This window comes from Bufo bufo, chromosome 5, assembly GCF_905171765.1.
Source record: "Bufo bufo chromosome 5, aBufBuf1.1, whole genome shotgun sequence".
NCBI lineage: Eukaryota > Metazoa > Chordata > Amphibia > Anura > Bufonidae > Bufo > Bufo bufo.
In genome coordinates this window covers 452541110-452552148 of record NC_053393.1, presented here as the reverse complement: position 1 = coordinate 452552148, position 11039 = coordinate 452541110, and positions in this window count along the sequence as shown.

Below are 11039 nucleotides of genomic sequence, written 5' to 3'. Positions count from 1 at the left end.
GACATTTATTGTGAGATTTTGAGCAACAGCCTCCTTCCCTCAGTCAGAGCTTTGAAGATGGGTCATGGCTGGGTCTTCCAACATGACAATGACCCGAAGCACACAGCCAGGATAACCAAAGAGTGGCTCCGTAAGAAGCATATCAAGGTTCTGGAGTGTCCTAGCCAGTCTCCAGACCTAAATCCAATAGAACATCTTTGGAGGGAGCTGAAATTCTGTGTTGCTCAGCGACAGCCCCGAAACCTGACAGATCTAGAGGAGATCTGTGGGGAGGAGTGGGCCAAAATCCCTGTTGCCGTGTGTGCAAACTTGGTCAAGAACTACCAGAAACATTGGACCTCTGTAATTGAAAACGAAGGCTTCTGTACCAAATATTAGCACTGATTTACTGAGGTGTTCAAATACTTATGTTCAGCAGTGCAAGACAAATAAATTATTTAAAAATAATACACTGTGATTTCCTGAACTCTTTTTTTAATTCTGTCTCTACAATGTGAATTTCAGACCCCTCCATATTTCTAAGTGGGAGAACTTGCAAAATCGTAGGGTGTTCAAATACTTCTGTTCCTCTCTGTATAGAATAGCATGTACAGTAATACATTGACAGAGAAAGTATATGTCCAAAATGGCTGCCTATACATAGATTGTATGGCTAGCTAACAGAAATAACTCCCTGAGTGACACTTATACCTAGCTAAACAGCTCTGCATAACATAATGTCCCTGAAACAAAGTAGATCTCACTTACCAGATATACTTACACAAAGATGGTGGAGTTTAAGAAGGATAACTGCAAAGGAACAGCTCTGCTGATAGCCTGTAGTCTGTATGTGGACTGAAGACTCGGCTTCTCCTTCCCAGAATGCCTAGCACCTCCCACAAAGCAATAATCTTCAAAACAAGGTGTAATACATTTTTACCACCGCTAGATGGTGCTGTTACCTAACTAATAACTACAGGAATACAGAAATTGGAGCAGAATGAATTAGCAATGAAATGGACATAAACTGAAATGAATCTCCCTCTGCTGGAGGCAGAACAGCCTAAAACTGTGGATTTTGTGAATTAATCTAATTGCTTCCAGTAGGGCATTCCAGAGAACTGGTGCAGCTCAGGAGAAATCTTGGAGACAGGAGTTAGAGGTTTGGATTATGGTGATTGTTAGTCATAAATCATTTTCAGAGTGTATAGCACAGGTAGGATAGTAGTCAGAGATGAGGGAGGAGATATAGGGGGTTGCAGCACTGTAGATAGCTTTGTGGGTGAGAATGATCAGTTTAAATTGAATCCTTTAGTGTATTGGCAACCAGTGCAATGACTGGCACAGGGCGGAGGCATCGGAGTAGAAGTTAGACAGATAGATGAGCCTGGCTGCCACATTCAGGATAGATTGGAGAGGGGACAGTTTAGTGAGGGGGGCAATTAATAATGAGTTACAGTAATCAAGACGGGAATGGATCAGGGCAACAATGAAAGTTTTAGTTGTTTCCATGGTAAGAAAGGGGCAGATTCTAGACATTATTTTAAGGTGCAGTCGGCATGAGTGAGCGAGAGATTGAATATTAGGGGTACAAAATAGCAATTTAAATAATGAGGGTGACCACCTGAATCAAACAGAAGAATTATGTAGTATGTGGTCAGAATAAAACTTAACGTTTAATTAGAATATTTAGAAAATTAGGTCCCAAGATATGAGATATCAACAAATTATATAAATATATATACAGTCGGAGCAACACGGCGGTATACCAAACGGATGTGAATAGTGCCAATACCAAATATACACCAATGTAAGATGCTCGTCGGCACCAAGATAATAACCGGTTGGTCCTACCACTCAGATCGGGTGCTCCAGGATCAGCAATTGTCCGGCCGGTGTTGATTGATGTGCACACCGTTGCTGACGGCAATTGCGTAACACAGGGTGGTTTGCAGAACTGGCTGGCCCTAGAAATGCCCTAGAACCCTACACTGGCCTATGTGACTGGATGACGGAAACCCGCCACCAGTCACCTACAGGAACCTCACCCTGGAATTGTGCGCCCTAGAAAGCCCTTGCTTACCTGGTCCCTACATGCATGTTTCGCTGGGAGAGATGAGTAACAAGCTCATCAGGGGAAACACGGGAGCTTGGGCTGAACCTGTGCAGGGTGCACTGACAATAATGTCAGTGGTGCGCTCTGCACAGACACAAAATACCCCACGATCCAGATGTAGATCTAAGTGGGCGAATTAGCTATAAGAGGAAAGGGGGGGTCAAGATATAGAGCCCTCTCCTAACAGCTCACTGAGACGCATGGGCTGATGTAGCCTAGGTAGCACTTGAGAGACGCTACCTTTTAAAGTGAAAGCCAGCTTCAGAATGAGGCTTGGCTAAAAACACGCCCACCTCAGTCAGAGCGAGCGTCCACCGCTCGCTCTGACAGAGCAGAGCGAGCGACAGAGCTGAGGTGAGCGAGCGTCCACCGCTGAGGTGAGCTCTGACAGAGCTGAGGTGAGCGAGCGTCCACCGCTCGCTCTGACAGAGCTGTTCCTTTGCAGTTATCCTTCTTAAACTCCACCATCTTTGTGTAAGTATATCTGGTAAGTGAGATCTACTTTGTTTCAGGGACATTATGTTATGCAGAGCTGTTTAGCTAGGTATAAGTGTCACTCAGGGAGTTATTTCTGTTAGCTAGCCATACAATCTATGTATAGGCAGCCATTTTGGACATATACTTTCTCTGTCAATGTATTACTGTACATGCTATTCTATACAGAGAGGAACAGAAGTATTTGAACACCCTACGATTTTGCAAGTTCTCCCACTTAGAAATATGGAGGGGTCTGAAATTCACATTGTAGAGACAGAATTAAAAAAAGAGTTCAGGAAATCACAGTGTATTATTTTTAAAGAATTTATTTGTCTTGCACTGCTGAACATAAGTATTTGAACACCTCAGAAAATCAGTGCTAATATTTGGTACAGAAGCCCTTGTTTTCAATTACAGAGGTCCAATGTTTCTGGTAGTTCTTGACCAAGTTTGCACACACGGCAACAGGGATTTTGGCCCACTCCTCCCCACAGATCTCCTCTAGATCTGTCAGGTTTCGGGGCTGTCGCTGAGCAACACAGAATTTCAGCTCCCTCCAAAGATGTTCTATTGGATTTAGGTCTGGAGACTGGCTAGGACACTCCAGAACCTTGATATGCTTCTTACGGAGCCACTCTTTGGTTATCCTGGCTGTGTGCTTCGGGTTATTGTCATGTTGGAAGACCCAGCCATGACCCATCTTCAAAGCTCTGACTGAGGGAAGGAGGCTGTTGCTCAAAATCTCACAATAAATGTCCCCATTCATCCTCTCCTTAATACAGTGCAGTCATCCTGTCCCCTTCGCAGAAAAGCACCCCCAAAGCATTATGTCACCACTCCCATGCTTCACAGTAAGGATGGTGTTCTTGGGATGCAACTCATCCTTCTTTTTCCTCCAAACACGACGAGTGAAGTTTATACTAAAAAGTTCTACTGTGGTCTCATCTGACCACATGACTTTCTCCCATGCCTCCTCTGGATCATCCAGATGGTCATTGGCAAACTTCAGACGGGCCTGGATATGTGATGTGTGATGGCTTGAGTAGGGGAACCTTCCGTGCAATGCATGATTTGAAACCATGACGGCGTAGTGTTTTACCGACAGTGACCTTTGAAACTGTGGTCCCAGCTCTCTTTATGCCATTGACCAGCTCCTCCCTTGTAGTTCTGGGCTGATTCCTCACCTTTCTTATCATCAGTGATACCCCACGAGGTGAGATCGTGCATGGAGCCCCAGTCCGAGGCAGACTGACAGTCGTCTTTAGCCTCTTCCATTTTCTAACAGTTGATCTATTTTCACCAAGTTGCTTGGCAATTGCCCCGTAGCCCTTTCCAGCCTTGTGGAGGTCCACAATTATGTCTCTGGTGTCTTTTGACAGCTCTTTGGTCTTGCCCATGGTAGTAGTTGGCGTCTGACTGACTGTGGGGTGGACAGGTATCTTTAAAGAGCTCAGACAGGTGCTACTAAGTTAGATTATTGAGTGGAGTAGAGGTGGAATTTTTAAAGGCACAGAAACAGATCTTTGAGAGGCATAATTCTTGCTGTTTCTCAGGTGTTCAAATACTTATGTTCAGCATTGCAAGACAAATAAATTATATAAAAATCATACAATGTGATTTCCTGATTTTTTTTTTTTTTATTCTGTCTCTCAGAGTGGGAATGCACCTACAATGTGAATTTCAGACCCCTCCGTGATTTCTAAGTGGGAGAACTTGCAAAATTGCAGGGTGTTCCTCACTGTATGTTTTGGTGGCTGCCCGACTGTTTAGGGAGGGTAGACAGGGACTGTGGGTCCCCCCCCCCTTCCTTTTCCCATCCTTAGGGTACTTGTATGGCCCTAGATTTAGAGTTGTTAGTTGGTGGGAGTATGTAGGGTTAACTTATTGCACAGCAGGAAGAGGAGGCGGGTAGCGGGAGGGTACTTATGTTCTGTCCCCGCCTATCCTCTTCCTCTTTATCGGAAGCGCGGTGCCCCCTCCCTCTCTCCCTTTTGTTTCCTGTATTTGAAAGTTTTAATGTTAATTTATATTTCTGTTTGTCTGTGCGTTATGTCCTCAAGGAGGCTGTATGCAGGATTGAAGAATTTTATAAGTCACAGCTGGCGGCAAGTTACTGCAAATAAAAAAGTTATTAATGATGGGTTTGGCGAAATCTGCCCGTTGGGAGTCCAGCGGCTGGCGGATCGCACGGTTTTTATACTGTTGCCGTTTTGATGAATAAAAATATAGCTGTGGCCGACTACCACCCAGCAATAAAGAAAGGTTAAAAGAAAGAACGTGGTCAGTGTCCTTATTTGGGATGGTTGTGAAGTGTGGGCCAGTGTGGTAGGGGTCACCCCCCCCCCCCTTTTATCCTTGGTTATTACCAACAGTCTACTTATACAAGCCATTTGTATTCTTGTAGTTTTACCAATTCACAATCCTGTTGACCAATAAACAAGTAAGACTACAGAAAACTGCCCTCTTATTTGGAAGACAGCAGTGGCGTACCGTCAATATAGGCAGACCACGCACTGGCTATGGGGCCCGTGAGGTTAGGGGGCCCGGCCAGTCTGCATGGCTCCGCCCCCTTTCTGACCTGAATACACGCTGCATTAGTTAAGATAAATACTGGCAATGGGGCGTTTGGGTCGGCAGCCCTGGGCCCAAACGCCCCAGTGCCATTACATATTTAGGCCTCTTTCACACTTGCGTTGTCCGGATCCGGCGTGTACTCCACTTGCCGGAATTACACTCCGGATCCGGAAAAACGCAAGTGTACTGAAAGCATTTGAAGACGGAACCGTCTTCCAAATGCTTTCAGTGTTACTATGGCACCCAGGACGCTATTAAAGTCCTGGTTGCCATAGTAGGAGCGAGGAGCGGGGGAGCGGTATACTTACAGTCCGTGCGGCTCCCGGGGCGCTCCAGAATGACGTCAGAGCGCCCCATGCGCATGGATGACGTGATCCATGCGATCACGTGATCCATGCGCTTGGGGCGCCCTGACGTCACTCTGGAGCGCCCGGGGAGCCGCACGGACGGTAAGTACACTGCTCCCCCGCTCCCCGCTACACTTACCATGGCTGTCAGGACTTTAGCGTCCCGGCAGCCATGGTAACCATTCAGAAAAAGCTAAATGTCGGCTCCGGCAATGCGCCGAAACGACGTTTAGCTTAAGGCCGGATCCGGATCAATGCCTTCCAATGGGCATTAATTCCGGATCCGGCCTTGCGGCAAGTGTTCCGGATTTTTGGCCGGAGCAAAAAGCGCAGCATGCTGCGGTATTTTCTCCGGCCAACAAACGTTCCGTACCGGAACTGAAGACATCCTGATGCATCCTGAACGGATTACTCTCCATTCAGAATGCATTAGGATAATCCTGATCAGGATTCTTCCGGCATAGAGCCCCGACGACGGAACTCTATGCCGGAAGACAATAACGCAGGTGTGAAAGAGCCCTTACATTTTCATTTGGCATTATACACAGCGCTAGTGCTGCGCTGACAACAGCAGTCTGGGCTGGAAGGAGGGAAGGAGCAGGGAGAGTGAGCAGCCGATTCCTCCAATCAGGAAGCAGCTCACTGCCTGATGTGCCCGCCCCTCTGTGAGGTCTTTGGTGGAAGTTTGCTCCCACAGCTAGCAGCGCGGTAAAGTACCAGCCCTGCATTTACTTTTCTCAGCAGTGATGTCCCACATGCTGACCCTCCTCTGGGTCCTCCTGCCTTCTCTATGCTTGTTAACCCCCAGCACTGCCTTCACTATTCCTAGGCTGTGTGAGAGGGCAGAAGGAAGCAGAAGCGCTCTGCATGATAGAGCTGAGGTGAGAGGAGCTGACAGGAAGACGGGCTGTTTGCTGCAGCAGTGGGACTGTACTTACAGATGTCAGGGTCAGACAGGAGCCTCAGCTCTGCTCACTGTAGTGCATATGTATTATTTCATATGGGACCTGGCATGTGCTGGATGCTCCAGATAGACTACCTCTGAGGTAAAAGGATGGGACATGACTAAAATTGCTCAGCTCTGCTCCCTGTTAATAACAAAGGGAGAAGTTGAGCTGTGAGACAGAGATCTAATGCTGTGGACCTGCAGAAGATCTGTCCCAGGGGTCACATTGACCAGTGTGGACAGTCCTGCTGCAGTAATTAACCCTATAGGCTCTCCTCTGATTTACACCTATCATAAAATAAATAAAACTTAAAGGGTAAGGCCGAGTTCATGTCCCGTTTTTTCCATCCGTTTCATGTATACATACAGTGGCATCCTTCATCATAGAGTTTGAAAGAAAAATGTATATGTTAACCTATACGTTTTTTCTACTGGACTCTTCAGGATAGAAAAGCATAGCGTGCAGCACTTTTTTATCCCCCCCCAACATATAAGTAAAAACGGATGGCAAAAACGTGATGTGACCACAGCCTAACCTTTTATTTAGCTCCTAATGTACCCCGCACCTTCACTAATCAGCTTTAATTATTAAACTTTTTATTGGGGGGGGGGGGGGGGGGCCAATTCTGAGTTTTGCTATGAGGCCCCATGATTTCTATGTACGCCCCTGGAAGACAGGAATGGTTTATACTTAATGTCAGACTGCACACTGTGTGAACGTGTATGAAGACAGAACATAGGCGTCTATCATATCCCCCAATCTAACTCTTCTCCATTCACTGCCCCTTCATCATCATTCTTCTGAACCTGATCGATCATCAAACATCCACACCTCATGCACTCAGATGTGCTACAAATTTCAGCTGGTGTAAGCCCTTGCAAGCAGGGCCCTAACTCCTCTTGTTTTAATCAGTGACTCATTTGGTGCTATGTAATTTATGACTTTTTGTACATGAAGCCCTGATTGTAAAGTGCTGCTGAATATTTTGGCGTTATATAAAGATTAGCATCAATATTAGATGAGATCCAGGCAATACAACTAGATGTAAAGGCATGAGAACCCAGTACATAAATGGGCATAAAAGTACATATATGTGAAAATTCTATTTAAAGGTATTATGTCAGCTCCTGCAAGCCTTACCAAGTTCAGCAGCAATACATGTATGGACCACCTACAGCTGACCTTGGATCAGCAATTTGTATGTCAATGTATGTAGAACTAATTGAGAGGACTTTTTCTGTAGACCTCTACATTATGTGAGCTTACAGGTCCTAACAATGCATTCCAGGGCCAGTTTTTGGGCACACAGCTGGAGAAAGGGGTTAGTATTGACATACAAATTGCTGATCTGAGGTCAGCGGTAGATGATTCATTCAAATAGTACTGCACTTCAAAGGACTTGCAGGAGGTGACAGATTTTCTTTAACGAGGACCAATAAGCTCTCCTGACATGTCTATTTTAGTTAAAGGGTTATTTTAATCGTATAAAGTGAAGGCATATTACTAGTACATGGCATCACTATGATAAGTGAGGGTACTGAAATGAACAGGCCATGGCGCTAATGTAGCAATGTGTTCCCTTCTAAGTTTTTCTGGTACCGAAGCACTAGGTGCTGTTGTACCCTCTCTGACAGGTGTTTCAGGTAACCAGGACACCAAGGTTAAAGGGGTTACCCCCATTTTCACCCAGGCAGCCCCCATAATATGAGCATCGGAGCATTTCATGCTCCAATGCTCTCCTTTGCCCTGCGCTGAATTGTGCACGACCAAGTCTTTTTCCGGAGAACGGCTAGGGCAGTGCTAAAGCCCGTCCATCATAGCCGGTGACATCACCGGTATCACTGCTAGGCGGAAGCCTCCACCTAGTAGTTTTAAAAACAAACAAAAAAGCCTTTGCTCTGCGCGATCCAGAGCAGGACAAGGGAGAGCATCAGAGCATGAAATGGGGAGGGTGAAAATGGGGCTATGTCCATTGGATAAACTAGATGCAGAGTAAAATAGGAATAATTCCATGGCACTAGCACTGTCACATCCAGCATAATAAAAAAAGATAAAAAGATCCTGGTGCCAGCGCTTTCCAAGTAAAACACGTAAAAAAGTCTGATAACAGGTTTCGGGGACTAGCCTCCTCTTCAGAGCAGGACAGATCATTACATGTGATGCAGAGATATATCTGTAAATATACAAGAATGCAGCAATCTGGCACAAACTCTGCCCACAAGGGGTGGGCTGGCACTGGGCCATTTAGGGTTAAAATCCTATTATATAAACAATATTAATAATACATGGCCAAAGTTATATTAATACAAGAAAAGAGTAGTGAATGCTTAGTATAAAGCAATGGTTTGGCTAAGACAGACAACACATGGAACTAATGGTATTGCCATAACAATGGGGAAGCCATATGCAACTCTCCAATGCTGTAGGCCAGCGTGCCAAATCTTTCAGAACTGTGGGTTACCAGAACTGTGTGCTCATGGCGCTAGGCAGGGTCAAGTGCTTTGAGACTCAGCAGAGGATGAGGATGTGCCTCCACTTGGGATCACAGGGGAGGGGCCTTGGGCTGAGTTACCATTGAAAAGGGGAACGCTTAATAGAAGAGTGTCTGAACAGAAAGATGGGTTGTCTCCAGGGGAGCTTGCCTGCACCCAAGGACATGGATCACGGGCAAGCGCCCTATTGAACAAACTGCTGTTTGGTGCCAATAAGTTTCCAATTTCCATACCATGGAGCACTGCCAAAAAGTCTCCCTACACAGATGGTATCTTTAAGAAGAGCCAGCACCCAGTCTAAGCAAGCCAGAATCATACTATGTACTGATGAGGGGCAAGAACCCCAGTAACAGTTTCTATGGATGGATATTTGGCTTGACTATTTTCCATTGTCATGTTCTAAGGCTTGTTAAAAAGTCAGACTGTGACTCATAGGGAGCTATTTCCAGAAGGTGGTGATAGCAAGATGGTTCTCTTTCCCTGAGAGATACCTGGCTGCATGGGGGGGGGGGGGGGGAATGAGTGGGAGTGAAAACAAGAGAAGGACAAGGACAAAGGGCCAATGAGGATACAAACTTAGGGGGGGGGGGGGATGTGAATGGCGTCCCTGTATGGCCAGAAAATTAAATAAAATGAAGGCAATGAGAAGCGGAACATGCTGATAAAGCGATGTTAAGAATTGGAGCCAATAACTTGAAAAAAAAAAAATTGTATACCTAATGGGAACAACATGTTCAGTTTAAAAATCCAGATCTTTTGGAATGACTTTGAAACCTGTGAAGTCCTTTGTGTGATGGGTACTGTAGTTGCATGCCTAGACATACTATGGCTGAGGCTTGTTTAACACTACTGCTTTGCTGGGTTTTGGCCAGATCTCCGCAGGGCCAAATTACAGTTAATGAGGCCGGACAGCATTCCAGCAGCGTCTGGCAATGCGGATCTGGCAGTCTTTTCTCAGCTGGAACAGCCTGCAGGACCTGTCAACGCAAGTGTTAAAGGGGTTGTCTCACTTCAGTAAGTGGTATTTATCATGTAGAGAAAGTTATTGTGATTGTCCACATTGCTTTCTTCGCTGGCTGGACTCCTTTTTCCATCACATTATATACTGCTCGTTTCCATAGTTACAGACTATGTGTGAGATATAGGTTTTATTTCTCTCTATATATAATTTGAACATTCTGTAGTACACATTTTCATCCACTAGATGGCTGCAAACCAGATGTATGAGCCACGTGTGCATTCCTTTGTCTTAAGGTCACTGGGGGATGGTGAGTTAGGTTGCTATTTTTGAATGTGCCAATGAAACCCAAGAGTTGAAGCTGTTGAAACCACTCCTATCAAGTTAAGGAGCCAATAGTCTTTTCTTAAGGAACACCCATTTTATGATGTCATGTCTGCTTTTTAAGTGAATGTAACTTGAATAAAGCTCTCTTGTTCTGGCTCAGGGGGATGAGGAAGTGCTTTTCCATGGAACCAACTTGTGGCTGGTCTCATTATGAAAGCAGTATAGCACGTGCATACTTATACTTCAAATTGATTTAGCACCACACAAAGAAGATGAGAATCGCATGAATTGCGATAACATTTTGGCGTCCCTGGGTGGGCAGACAGCTTGCATATCTTCTGATTCAAGCGCCATGAAAGGACTTGTGCAAAACCATCAGACGAGAATTTTTATTCTTACAATACTTTCTCTGAGCCTTTTGCTCAAGTAGATTCTCAAGAGTTGAATTGGTGTTACCACGATAGAAGGGTTCAAATTATAGCTGATCTGTCCTTTAGAACGAGAGAACCCATTTGAATATTCCTTCTTTGTGTGGCTTTTCATGTGGTAGGACGTGCTGAAACTAAGCGGGAATTGATAGACAGCTGAGTCGGATATCCGTGACATAGAATTGGACCTAAGCCAAGCTCTGACGAGTTTTTGGAGATTCACGAGTAGTGACCAGGGGTCCTCATGATGGGAATTAAGTATTAATGCTGATTACGGGCATGAGTAGGATTAACATCAATTGCATAGTACTGTGTGTACCCTAATTAGGTTAGATAGCAGCCAAATATCTTTAAAACTGTGTGTTCCGTAGGATAAGATATTGCTTAGATATCT